The sequence below is a fragment of the Sinohyriopsis cumingii genome, unplaced genomic scaffold (assembly GCF_028554795.1).
Source record: "Sinohyriopsis cumingii isolate HCF-2022 unplaced genomic scaffold, ASM2855479v2 utg002719l, whole genome shotgun sequence".
Taxonomy (NCBI): domain Eukaryota; kingdom Metazoa; phylum Mollusca; class Bivalvia; order Unionida; family Unionidae; genus Sinohyriopsis; species Sinohyriopsis cumingii.
Window position 1 is genome coordinate 54,339 of NW_028316282.1, and position 12,335 is coordinate 66,673.

Below are 12,335 nucleotides of genomic sequence, written 5' to 3' on the forward strand. Positions count from 1 at the left end.
GGAAACAAACAGTACGGATTTACTTCTCGTGAAAATCCAAAATAATGCAAATAATGTATATTGTCAAAAGTATGAAATTTTGTATTAAAAAAACAAAGCAAAGAATGAAGCAAAATACTAACATGATATGTTAAAATAAACTGAAAAATTGACATGATAAGCAGCACACTGAAGTATGTAGATAGTATTATTCATTTGGTGTTACATAAAGTCACAAAAGTGTTTATTTATTCATTTACTCATATGATTTTGTTAATTTTTTAATGATCTGATGTGCCTTGGAACACAATCCAGATATGTGTATTTGTGTTTTGTTCGTCCTTATTGTACATATAGAAATATGGATTGTGTGTGTGTGTGTGTGTGTTGTGTGTGTGTGTGTGTTCGATTTTTAAAATAGATTTAACAGTTTTAGTCATATCGATACGATGTCTGCAGTGTGACAGTTCATAGTGACGTCAAGCACTGGGGCATCATGCCGCAGACGTGTGCATCATGTTAAATCCTGTCACAGGCCGACCAGTCCTAACAATAACTCTTAATGCTGAGCGCCAAGCGAGGCAGCTGCTAGTTCCACTTGAATGGGTTTTTAAGATGACGCGGCCGGGGTTAAAACCCCGACTTCTGGCATCCGAGGCGGATGCTGTAACTACTTCGCCACTGGACCGGTCTCCAAATCTTATTTTGTTTAGAATTCAACGCCTTGTGATATAGAATAATTATGATATCCTGGAAAATAATTTTTAAAATCAGAAGGCCTATATAACCCAACGATTAATCAAACGTTTCGTTTCTCAAAAATCACTGTACATTCCACACTAGACAAATAATATAATACCCACCATGATCATACAATCAACATGCTTTGTTTGTACAAATATGACTCCTGTTAACCTATTCGTTTGTTACATTTTTATATTTCCAAACCCATTTTCCTATTACTTCAAAAATTAAAACATTTAACTTCCAATTCTGTGCTTAGTAAATCCGAATAATCTGGTTAATTAGAACTTATTAATCCAGTCAGCTTAAACTTAAACGCCGTGCATTGAAAAGTATAAATTAAGCTTTAATTATAAACTTTAAACCCCCAACTATGAGGTTTCTAAGTTTAAATGTTATTTTAGCTCATTATGACTTATTTATTCCGTCTGCTAAATCGCAGTAAGCTTGAAACCATATGAAAAAATCAATTTAATTTAGAAAATTAACATTATACGTGCAAATATATTATTAATAATATTATGTTGAAAATATAACTTATAATTTCTTGAAAGAGAAACCTTCTAGTGCCGTAAGGACTGCGAAAGCTGGAGCACGAGGATTCGTGCCGCTGTACAGCATTGGATGCTTGAACACTGATTGTTAAAATCAGAAGCAATAAAAAAAAAGCGTACAGAAGACTACTAAGAGATGGTGATTTTAACATACAACAGGGCAATACTAAGCAAAAATAAACTATGTAAACAAAGTTAAATATTGCGATTCAGGCAATAACGAGTAAATTTCTTCCTTCAATAGCATGATTTCAAGACCAATATAAGCATGTTAAATATAAAAATATTTTTCTGTCTATTGTGTTCAGTGAACGGTAATTAAATTTCCTTAATAGTTTTAAATAAATATATAGCGTATAAGACATATGAATTTATCCAAGACAGCATACATGCATTTGTCATGTCGATATCCGACAGCGATAAACAATTAGAGAACAAAGTGAATACGAATTTTCTATACTTATTTTGTCACATTTACAGCTGATATAATACAATTACATTACTTATGGTAAATTGATTTATTACTTATGAAAAGGAACTATTGATTTACTTCAGATGTTTTGTATTTAATAAAGCTTTGTCTTGTTGTTGACAGAATCTAATATTCAAGTATATAGAATGTATTGTATTTTAATACGTGTGTGTTCAAGACCTATTATAGACTTGAGATTTTGACTGGTGGATTCTCAGAATCAGCGATGAGTTTGGTTAATGTATAACCCGAGACTATAGAACAGATACAAAGTACTAAACACTAACGGATAAATATCCGAAAACACATATAAATGACGTCACATTAACCATGAGTGACTACAGGGGCAAAGGCTAGCATGCAAAACGTTATAAAAACTGGGAGAATGATGCAATTAAATAAATCACAAGAGACAATCAAACTTTACATTTTTAATCCTTGTGTAAGAAAATTCCTGATGCATATCTAAATCTTGCTTCTATATCATTGTTTTAAATAACGGTGGTTCTAACATTCTAACTGTACTTTTTAAACTTCAACTGCTGTTTTTTGTGTCTTGAGATCTCGAAACATAAAATGCCTTAAAGCCGTAATATGAGGCCAGATGAAAGAAACAACTCCAGACATTGATTTTTATTAAATATGAAATGAAAACCTATATTATTCTAATAATTGATGATATTTTTATTTAGACCGGGGGAGGGGGGCTAATAATTTAAACATAATGTTCGTTAAAACTTAAATAAAAAAACACCTGCTTTTTAAAAACTTGGAATAATATTTTTCAAATTATTTTCATATTCCAGTACATCATTTTTCAACACAACTTTTATATTTAAAGATACTTTTACATCACCGAAACTGGAAAATAACATTCATAATGCAAAAATAACATTCGCTTATACACACACACGCTCATACATACATACATACATACATACATACATACATATATATATATATATATATATATATATATATATATATATATATATATATATATATATATATATATATATATATATATATATATATATGTGTGTGTGTGTGTGTGTGTGTGTGTGTATTTTTATAGTATATGTATTTTTATAAGATTTACTTTCTATGAGAACTAGTAAAAGGCAGGTCTCATGGATGCAAGAAAGAGAATTTTAAAACTTTAACATGACATATCAAACTTGACACATTCACAACAGTAAGGAGAAAGATATGTAGTAAGTATACTGACAATTCTGGAAAATTCAGCCAGTCTAAGTCTTTTTTAAACTAGACAGTCATTTATATGTATGACCTTCTTATATGATACCCTTAGACTGTAATATGAAATAAAGCTGCCTACACATACAAGCCAACTTGAAGTAATTATTATTATTATTATTATTATTATTATTATTATTATTATTATTATTATTAATTAATTAATAATAATATTCACAAAAAATTGCAAAAAAGCAGCAGGGAGCATTCGATTAAAAAAATAAGTCAGTACTGTCATTGATACTGGTTATCTAAAATTCCGTACTGGGTGTAGAAATATTATTTCTGTCATAAATGTATTTAAAAGTGTTTTCATGGACTAATCGAAAAAAGTTTTGTAATTGATGATATTGACTCAGATCCGAAAATTAATTCTTTAAATAAATGACAAGCTATCTCACAGAGTCAGATTTGCAAATTTTGTAGTACTGGTAAACATAAAATATGAAAGGAGAGCTATTAAATCTGTGAACGTGGATACTGGTGAAGAAATAATATTTCAATCAATAAATGACGCTGGTAAATATTTTGATATTTTTCCAGCTTCGGTACACTTATCAAATCGGCATATTCAAAGAAATATAAAAAAAATAATAATATTTCAGTATCTTCCGATTGTGGTAGATGCAAACACTCTGGATGAATGTAGATAACTAGAGCGATTAAAGAGTTATCTCGTCTGTATTTTACAATAGTATTCGCTTATAAATAAATGATATATTTTCGTTATTTATCCCCATCGTGTTGCAGATAATATAACCAAAGCGGTATTTTCAAAGAAATACAAACAAAGGTATCTTACTTCCGAATTATAACTCTATTGTAAGACAGAAATTCAACGTCAATGACTTTGCCATTGGACAAAGTCAAGGGATATAACTCTGTCCGGTAAACGTAGAGCCTGTATCTAATAAAAAAAAAATTTATTTACTGACGAATAAAAAAATTTTGGGGGGGTTGGTTTTTAAATTTTTTTATCCTTATTGTTTTGAATCTCTCAGGTTTCTTGCTTCCTCTAGATTTGGTTAGCGCTAATAATTTAGAAGAAAACAAGAAAATTACGAACAGCGGTAATAATATTTATTTTTATTCTGATAATAATATTTTATCAGATTTTAATATTTATTCTGATTCAGATTTATTTTTATTGTTATAATATTTTTGAGAAGTAATTTTAGTTTATTTTGTGAAATTATTATTATGTAATTGTATGTATTCAGTATGATTTTCGTTATTTTGAGTAACATTTACCTCAGCAAATTCTGAAATCGGTGCTATAATTATTACTTTGAGGCCATTTACCCAAGCAAATTGTGGAATGTGATCAATGATCACAATTTTAAGTATCGTTTACCCTGCAAATCCGATAATAGTGAAGAATAAGATTTATTTATTCTGATATTAATATTCATTCAAATTATAATATTTATTTTTCTTCTGATAATAATATTTATTATGCAATTTTCTGTTTTCAGAAGGATTTTCAAAATGTTGAGTACCATTTACCCCTTACAATTCGAAGTACTATTTACCTGAAATCTGACTGATGATCAGTGGAGAATAAATTTTGTTATAATATAATTGTAAAACTGTAGTTTTTCTTTCTGTTTTGAGTCTGACATCCAATTTTATTGTCATTTACCCCATTAAATTATAAAATCTGACTGATTTATACAGTTTTTAGTATCATTTGCCCCATCAAATTATAAAATCTACCTGATTTTCGTTACTTTGAGTATTATTTACCTGAAATTTGGACGAGAATTAGTAGAAAAAACGAAATACTGTATAACATATTTTATTTCCCCTGATTAGGAATCAGGATTAAAACATGAATGTCTACGATCGTTGCTTTACGAACGTACATGCATATTTATATTTAGAACTTATGTCGCAAATCAAGCAAGTGCCAGGTCTGGTCAGCAAGCTTGAAATGTATCCTTGATAATAGCGGATTATGACATTAGATATAAACCGGATTAACGGGTTCTAATACAATCATAAATGGAGGGGGTGTTTGAGGTGTGAATGTATATAAAATATAGCCCTGTTGAGCCTGACTGGCTTTTTCACGATCTACTTGATAGCTGATATCTTTATTGGGGTAGTAAAAAGTACAGTTCCGCTCAGAAGTAGGTTTTAAATGGTTATAGCATTATATTTGGATTCCACTTATTTTTATTGCATACAAAAGAAAAGAAAGAGAGCGGTATATATATATATATATATATATATATATATATATATATATATATAATATATATATATATATATATATATATATATATAACTCAGTAGTATATGATTTTATCTAATTTTTTATAATTGCTTTCATGACTGTAAACTATACAGAATAACTGTAGTAAAGCCACGTGACCCGAGATTTTTTAAGAGCGTAATAATTACATAAGATCTATAAATTGATGCTTACGTACGTGACAGTAATGGCACCTTTGGCTTCGTTTGTCAGTTGCTGATGGGGTTTCGGCATTTCTAGAATAATTCTGTCATTTCCCATTCGTTGGGCTAGCTAACATAAATGACCCAGATGGAGGCAAATGAGTATTGTTATTTGTCACGTGCGGTCTTTTGCGAAATAGAGTCGCAATATTACGGTGTATCTCAGGAGAGAATTAAACAGTTTTATTCCGATTTTGGAGCCATTCACACTTATTGTGTACCTGTTGTACGTCTGCAGACGTGTTTTGTGCTGTAGTTAGATATTATTCGAGAGGAAAAACATTTGCTAAGTGGAAATAGAAAGCGTTCATTATTTGGACGATGATATTATTCTGGAACTGTAATAAATTATTCTAAGAAATTCTGGACAGAGCCATCTTGATGACGTCAAGGCTTTTAAGGACCAAAGTTTTGAAATTTATAAGGAATTTTACCTTCATTTAGGACTTTCTTAGACTTTCTTTGACCTCTAAAAGGAGTAGTTTGGATTCACTTCATGATACTGAAAGTTCCTCTCACTTTTTCATTTATAACTTTGATAATTAAATTGTTTGTTAAGTTTTACAATGCTTGCTGGATTTGCTTTTTTCTGTTACTAAATTTGTGACCATAGAGTCGTAACAGCAGAGAGAGAGAGAGAGAGAGAGAGAGAGATTGTTGTTGTTGTTGTTCTAGGGTTTAACGCCATTTTGCAGCACAAGATAGGCTATACATGGCGGCCAGTATAACTGGTGGAGGAAGAACCCTGGAAAACCCAGGGAAGAACCACCGACCCACGAGAAGCTACTGGCAGGCTTTCCCACGTACCCACGCTAGACGGAGAGAGAGAGAGAGAGAGAGAGAGAGAGAGAGCTATGCCAGATAGCTATACTATAAGGTAGTTAATGTACATGCTGGGAAGAAAACATGTATCTCCATGACGTTAGAGGTCTGACGTTTGGGACAAGGGTAACAGGTGTCTCCACGACGCTAGGGGTTTGAAATTTTGGGCAAGGATAACAGATGTCTCCATAAACATGAGCTTCTAAAGCCCGAAGTAAAGGGGGTCTAAAGTCTGATGTCGGGGTAATTTCTGTCCCCAAGAGTATATGGGTCTAAACATTTGGGGTAGGTGTAATATTTACCAATGCTATAAGTCTTAGATAAAGGTAATGTTTGTCTCCACAAGTATGGCGGTTTAAAATTCGGAGGTAAGGGTAATAGATGTCTCCTTGATTATCGGTGTCTAAAGTTTAAAATAAGAGTTAATGTTTACTCCATGAGTATGGGGGTCTAAATATTTGGAGTACGCGTAATAGGTGTCAATACAATTATGGGGTTCTTAAGTGTTAGTGTGTCTCCATAAGTATGATAGTGTAAAATTTGGAGGTAGTGGTAGTAGGTGTCTCCTTGAGTATCGGGGTATAACGTTTGAGGTAAGGGTAATTGCTGTCTCAGTGAGTGTGTGGTAAAGTAATTGGAGGTTACGATAATAGTTGTCTCCATGAGGATTGGGGTCTCGTGTCTGGGGGAAGTGTAATAGGTATATGCATGAGCATGAGAGTCTAAGGTTTGTGGCAATGGTAATAGGTTTCCCCACATGTATGGCATCTGAAGTTTGGGGCAAGAGTGATAAGTATCGATTTACCTCTTAGTATTGTTTGGGGTAAGGGTAATAAGCGTCTCCAGAAGTATGGAGATATAAGGTTTAAGGGAAATATCTAGCGCTACGAGTACAAGGGTCTAATGTATCAGGTATGAATAATAGGTGACACCGTGTGTATGTGGGTCTAATGCTTAGAATAAGGGTAATGGGCGTCTCCGTGAGTATGATGGTCTCTTGATTTGGACTTTTACTGTCAGACATAATGAAGATCAAAATGATATCATATTTTATTTACTTTGTTCTTGTCACAGGTGTATATTACACCGGTTAAGGTTCTAGCCTCTGCTACTTTTTTTACAATCTTTATGGTGAAAAAGAAATGGTACTAGAAGTGAATCTGTCCATTTTGTTAATTAGAATTAACTCCCATTTATCAAGTTTTAGGAGGAGGCGTGCCATAAAAAAGAAAAGCTGGATAAATCCATGCATCTGAACTTCTTAGCAAGGCACCAGGTGGACCGAAAAGCAAGCCAGACATTGACCCTATTGATGCTACATCACTAAACTTTGATCTAGTCTGAAAGGAATCTATGTACCTTATTTAGATGACATATATTGATCGGCTGAAGTTAAATCGTAAGCCAAAGTATGTGTAAATGAAAAATGACCTTGATTCTAAAGTAAAATATATATTTTGATTTTTAGTTATTACGAGTATATACACAACAGATTTCTGAGAAATCTAAGAAATGGAGTTAATGTTATTATTTAGAATGCGGGTAACTAGTCAAATGAAGGTGTGGTGGGTGGGATGAAGCGATTTTAATCTAAGATTTCTATTTAATTACATTTAAATTATTCCATCTTTCAACTGCAAGAATGGTTTATCTAATAGAAATATATAGTGAAATTCTATTATTAATTCCAACGACCTTGACTTTAAGGGTAAAGATTTAAAAATCAGTAGGATTCTTTCTTTGTAGAGAAAGAGGAAAACATCTACCAAATTTAAAGTTTCAATTAAATTCTTTGCATTTATACAGTCATACAAGTGTGAACAAACTTAACTGTGTTTGCAAAAGAGCTTTCAAAAATAATGTTCAAATTGGTTCCCATTGAAATAAAAAAACACGATTTTGCACAACCTGTATTAATACATAACCTTCAAAGTTTGATAAAAACGTAAATAGTTAGAAGTTGCTTAAAATAATTCCAAATAGTTGCCTTGGAAGCTATTCAATATAACATTTTATGAGGTGTTATGTATATTTAATTTGTATAGTGTTTTTGGCTTTTCTTCATGATTATATGTCATCAAAATCAAAAACACTTCATTTTAATAATACAGACCTCTGACCCATAATTTAAAACAAATATATTTATGATATATGGAATGCAACATTTTCTTTAATACAGGTGAGGTATAACCTCTTGATTTACTTTAACGCTTTTTTGCAAATAGTAACATTTTCACATGATTTTATTCGGGCGGAGATAGAAGAGCACGTCTGCTAGCAAATGATCTCCTCAAGAAATGTGATAAATTATGTAGCGTCACTACATCACTGCTTGACATAAACGATACTAATTTTTCAACGCTTGGTTGTACATAATGTACATATTTTAGATATTATCTTCCAATCATATTATTTTCTGGGCAAAAACAAACAAAATGAAATTCATAATCTATTATATCAGTATTTCTTTTCCTGCACAGTACATAAAATCTGAACGTTCAATCAATTTTTGTCACTTCTTCCAGATCCAGTCATTAGTTTATGGTTTGAGCACCCTAGCTTCACAAAATGTTTGCATAAATTAAATTAATTTGTATGTTATGTATATCTATATTGTGTGATTTACCTTAGTCAGTAATTGAGTTTAGGGCCTACCTTAATAATGTTTTGTTATTTTTTAAACAACACATTACATAGCTAATATATCTCTGTAATTTTAGGTTATATCAAGATCATCATTTACTGAAAGAAACAAGTTTACGTGTTCTGCGTTCAAGGTCTTTGGGATTTTGGGAGAAATTATGAATGTTCTAGAAGCAGGATGTAAACGAATCGGATGGGGAAATTACCTTCATACTGCCCCTCGAATTGTGTCTTAGGTTTCTATACTAAGGTAAATTATATAAGAATTACTCATTCCAGTCTAACATCCAAAGTGGAATCAGTTTTATTGTTGTGTTGAGTTTTAATTTGAGAGGGTTTATTTATTTAAATTATTCACCGCAATTACAAAGTGCCCAACATTTTCGGATTAAATCAATATTTTCGGATTATTATGAAATCAGTGAAAGAAATTTTGGACTATATCATTGTGATACATCAAGACTGTTGGTACATAAATACAATCGAGTCTCCCTGGGTTTTCCAGGGTTCTTCCTCCACCAGTTATACTGGCCGCCATGTATAGCCTATCTTGTGCTGAAAAATGGCGTTAAACCCTAGAACAACAACAACAACAACAACAACAATCGAGTCTATAAGCACATAGGCACATTGAAAATTCAAATTAATTCCGAACACCACTGGAATTCATCCGGAATACTCTATACCGTTAGTCTGTGATAGAACCTTGAGGACTTTGTGTATTCATTCACAACACTGTATGTTTCTTTAAAAGTTTCTGTGTGTCCTTGGTAAATACATTATTTGCTGAATTTTACCAAACTTGTTTGTTTTTGCTATTTCTATTACTTAGTTTAAGGTCATAAAGTTGTAATAGAAAATTTGCGGGCTCTCGTCAGCAATAAGAATTTCTCAAAAAATATTTCAGAAAACTTCATTTTGTTTCCACATTTCAACTCGCTTGATTCGGATTTTTTTGTCCCACCTATTTTAATTTCAAATATTTGAGAAATCTTTAATGAAACGAGCAAGCTTTCACAATATCACCTGAAGCAGACAATTTTATTTATAATCATATTAAGGAACGGTTAAAAGGACGAATTGCGCCAGATTGACAGACAAAATGATATTTCTGAGGCGAAGGCTTTCTCAACGAAGCAAGAAATATAATATAGTTTGGTCCAATAATTGGTGGGAAAGAAATTTTTTAATAAAAGTGCTTTGGGTTTCATTAGTAAATTTCTGTTTGGGTCCGAAATGAAAGTAACAAAAATGAAATTTAAAACAAGATGGAAATGAAAAGAGATAGAAAGAGGAGATAGGTAAATGTAAATGCAATAGAAATAGAGGAAATGGAAATACAATTTAGATTGAAATAATAAGAACTGGCAATCAGAACCCCCTGCCCCCACAACGCAACACACAGGTTCAGGTTTTTATGTTGCCAGAAATATTAGGTTAGTAACCCTTTTAAAGAAAAAGTAGATAAATATTTCCTCATCTTGAGATAATTGCTGAAAATTTGAAACGGACCAGAAGAGTATTGGACATAATTATTACAAAGTGTACTTACTGGCAAAGCTCGCGAAGTCTACACTTCACGGTCGGTACAACAAAGTAATAATTACGATGTAGTTGAGTATGACTGTGTTGTTATGGATTTTTTAACGTAGCTTTAACAATTTTTCAGTCATGGCAGTCCAGTGTGGCAGTTTATAGTGATGTCTAACACTGGGGAATCGTGCCTCAGACATGTAGCATAATGTCCCCACACAGTCACATTATCCTGACACCAGGCCGACCAGTCCTAACACTAACCTCTTAATGCTGAGCGCCAAGTGAAGCAGCTGTTAATACCATTTTTATAAGTCTTTGCTATGACTCGGCCGGGTATCGAACCCACGACCTCCCGCATCCGAGGCGGACGCTCTAACCACTAGACCACCGGAGCGGTACGATGTAGTTGTGGAATGTATTTTGATGGGTTATGAGTTAGCAAATTAGACACATCAACAAAGGTTTAGGAACTGTAAAACATAAAATGAAAAGACCCATGACGAATGTGCAAAGAAAAATGAAAAGAGTTTTGATTGGTGGTGCTCAGAAAAGAAGGCTGATCAAGATTACAATAACCTCGGACAGGTGATTTTAGTTTAAGAGTTTAAGAATTGGGTCTATAGTGACGTTAAGACCTACTTTGATGAGCCAAAGGTCGAAACTCAGAAAGATACTGCTAATACAGATGACGGTTATTCCTTAACTCACAAAGTTGCATTTATCAATAAGTCTTCCTCTCAGACGTTTTATGGTAAAAGAAACTCAGTCTCATACGAGTACTTCCAAATCTCAGTCTGACGCAACTTTAAGAAATGAAATGAAAAATTATCAGAAATTCTTGTCTCTTCCTGTGTGCACCTGATTAAAGAAGACGTGGCGCGTTATTTCTGATTGGTATTGATAGAACGTTAAGTAACAGGATAAGACAGAATGATTCCAAATGATCTTATTGACGAGAGTCAAGATCCCGATCATTAATTAAAAGCAATACATTTGTTGGGTCAAACAAACTCAAGTCTAATTTTATTATGGAGAATTGTGAACCATTCATGTTGATAGATCTGTATCACTTCGTGTTTCTGCCAAGCATATCCCTATTAATAAATTGACACATGAGCTTCTCAAAATTTTTATTATCATGTACTCTGAGAAGTCTTCTAGTGAAAGTTTCCTTATTCAGGGAGTAGAGTAAGACTTTGTTAATGTTCCTCTCCGTCGTGTAAATTTGTCATCAAACTTAGTCTCAGGCCCCAAATCAGTCAGAACAGTGACAATTTTACTCATTGAGTGTACTGGCTTATTACTAGGCAACGACCTAGCTGGAGATATGGTTGCGGTTTATCCATTTGTATCTGACAAGTCTTGTTTGCATCAACAGATTGACTATGTTGAAATTGAAATCCCCGATTTACACCCTGCTTGTGCAGTTAATAGACCTATGGCAAAAAGAGCTCTTTATAATGTTGTTGGTCAGGAAATTGTTCCTTTAGCTGACATAGTTATTGATCAGCCTTTTGATTAGATCACTTTTGTTTCTGGCATTGATCGATCAAGAGGTATTGATCACAGTGATCCTCTTTGTACTATTCATTATCAACATTTTAATTAGGGTCACAAAAACAATCACTTCTTGTCGAGCAGAAACAAGAGCATACGATCTTGTTTGATAGGGCTATTAGCGAAACTGAAGCCACAAAAGTACCAATTTATTTTGTCAAAAAGAGGTCAACCTGAGGTGCCCGCTGATGAGTGGTCAGTGAGCTACCAAATTGTTGTATAGACAAGAAATTCTTAGCCAAGCCCATGAAACTCCTTTGGCTGGTCATTTATGGATCAATACTACTTATCACAAGAGAAGTGATGTTTCT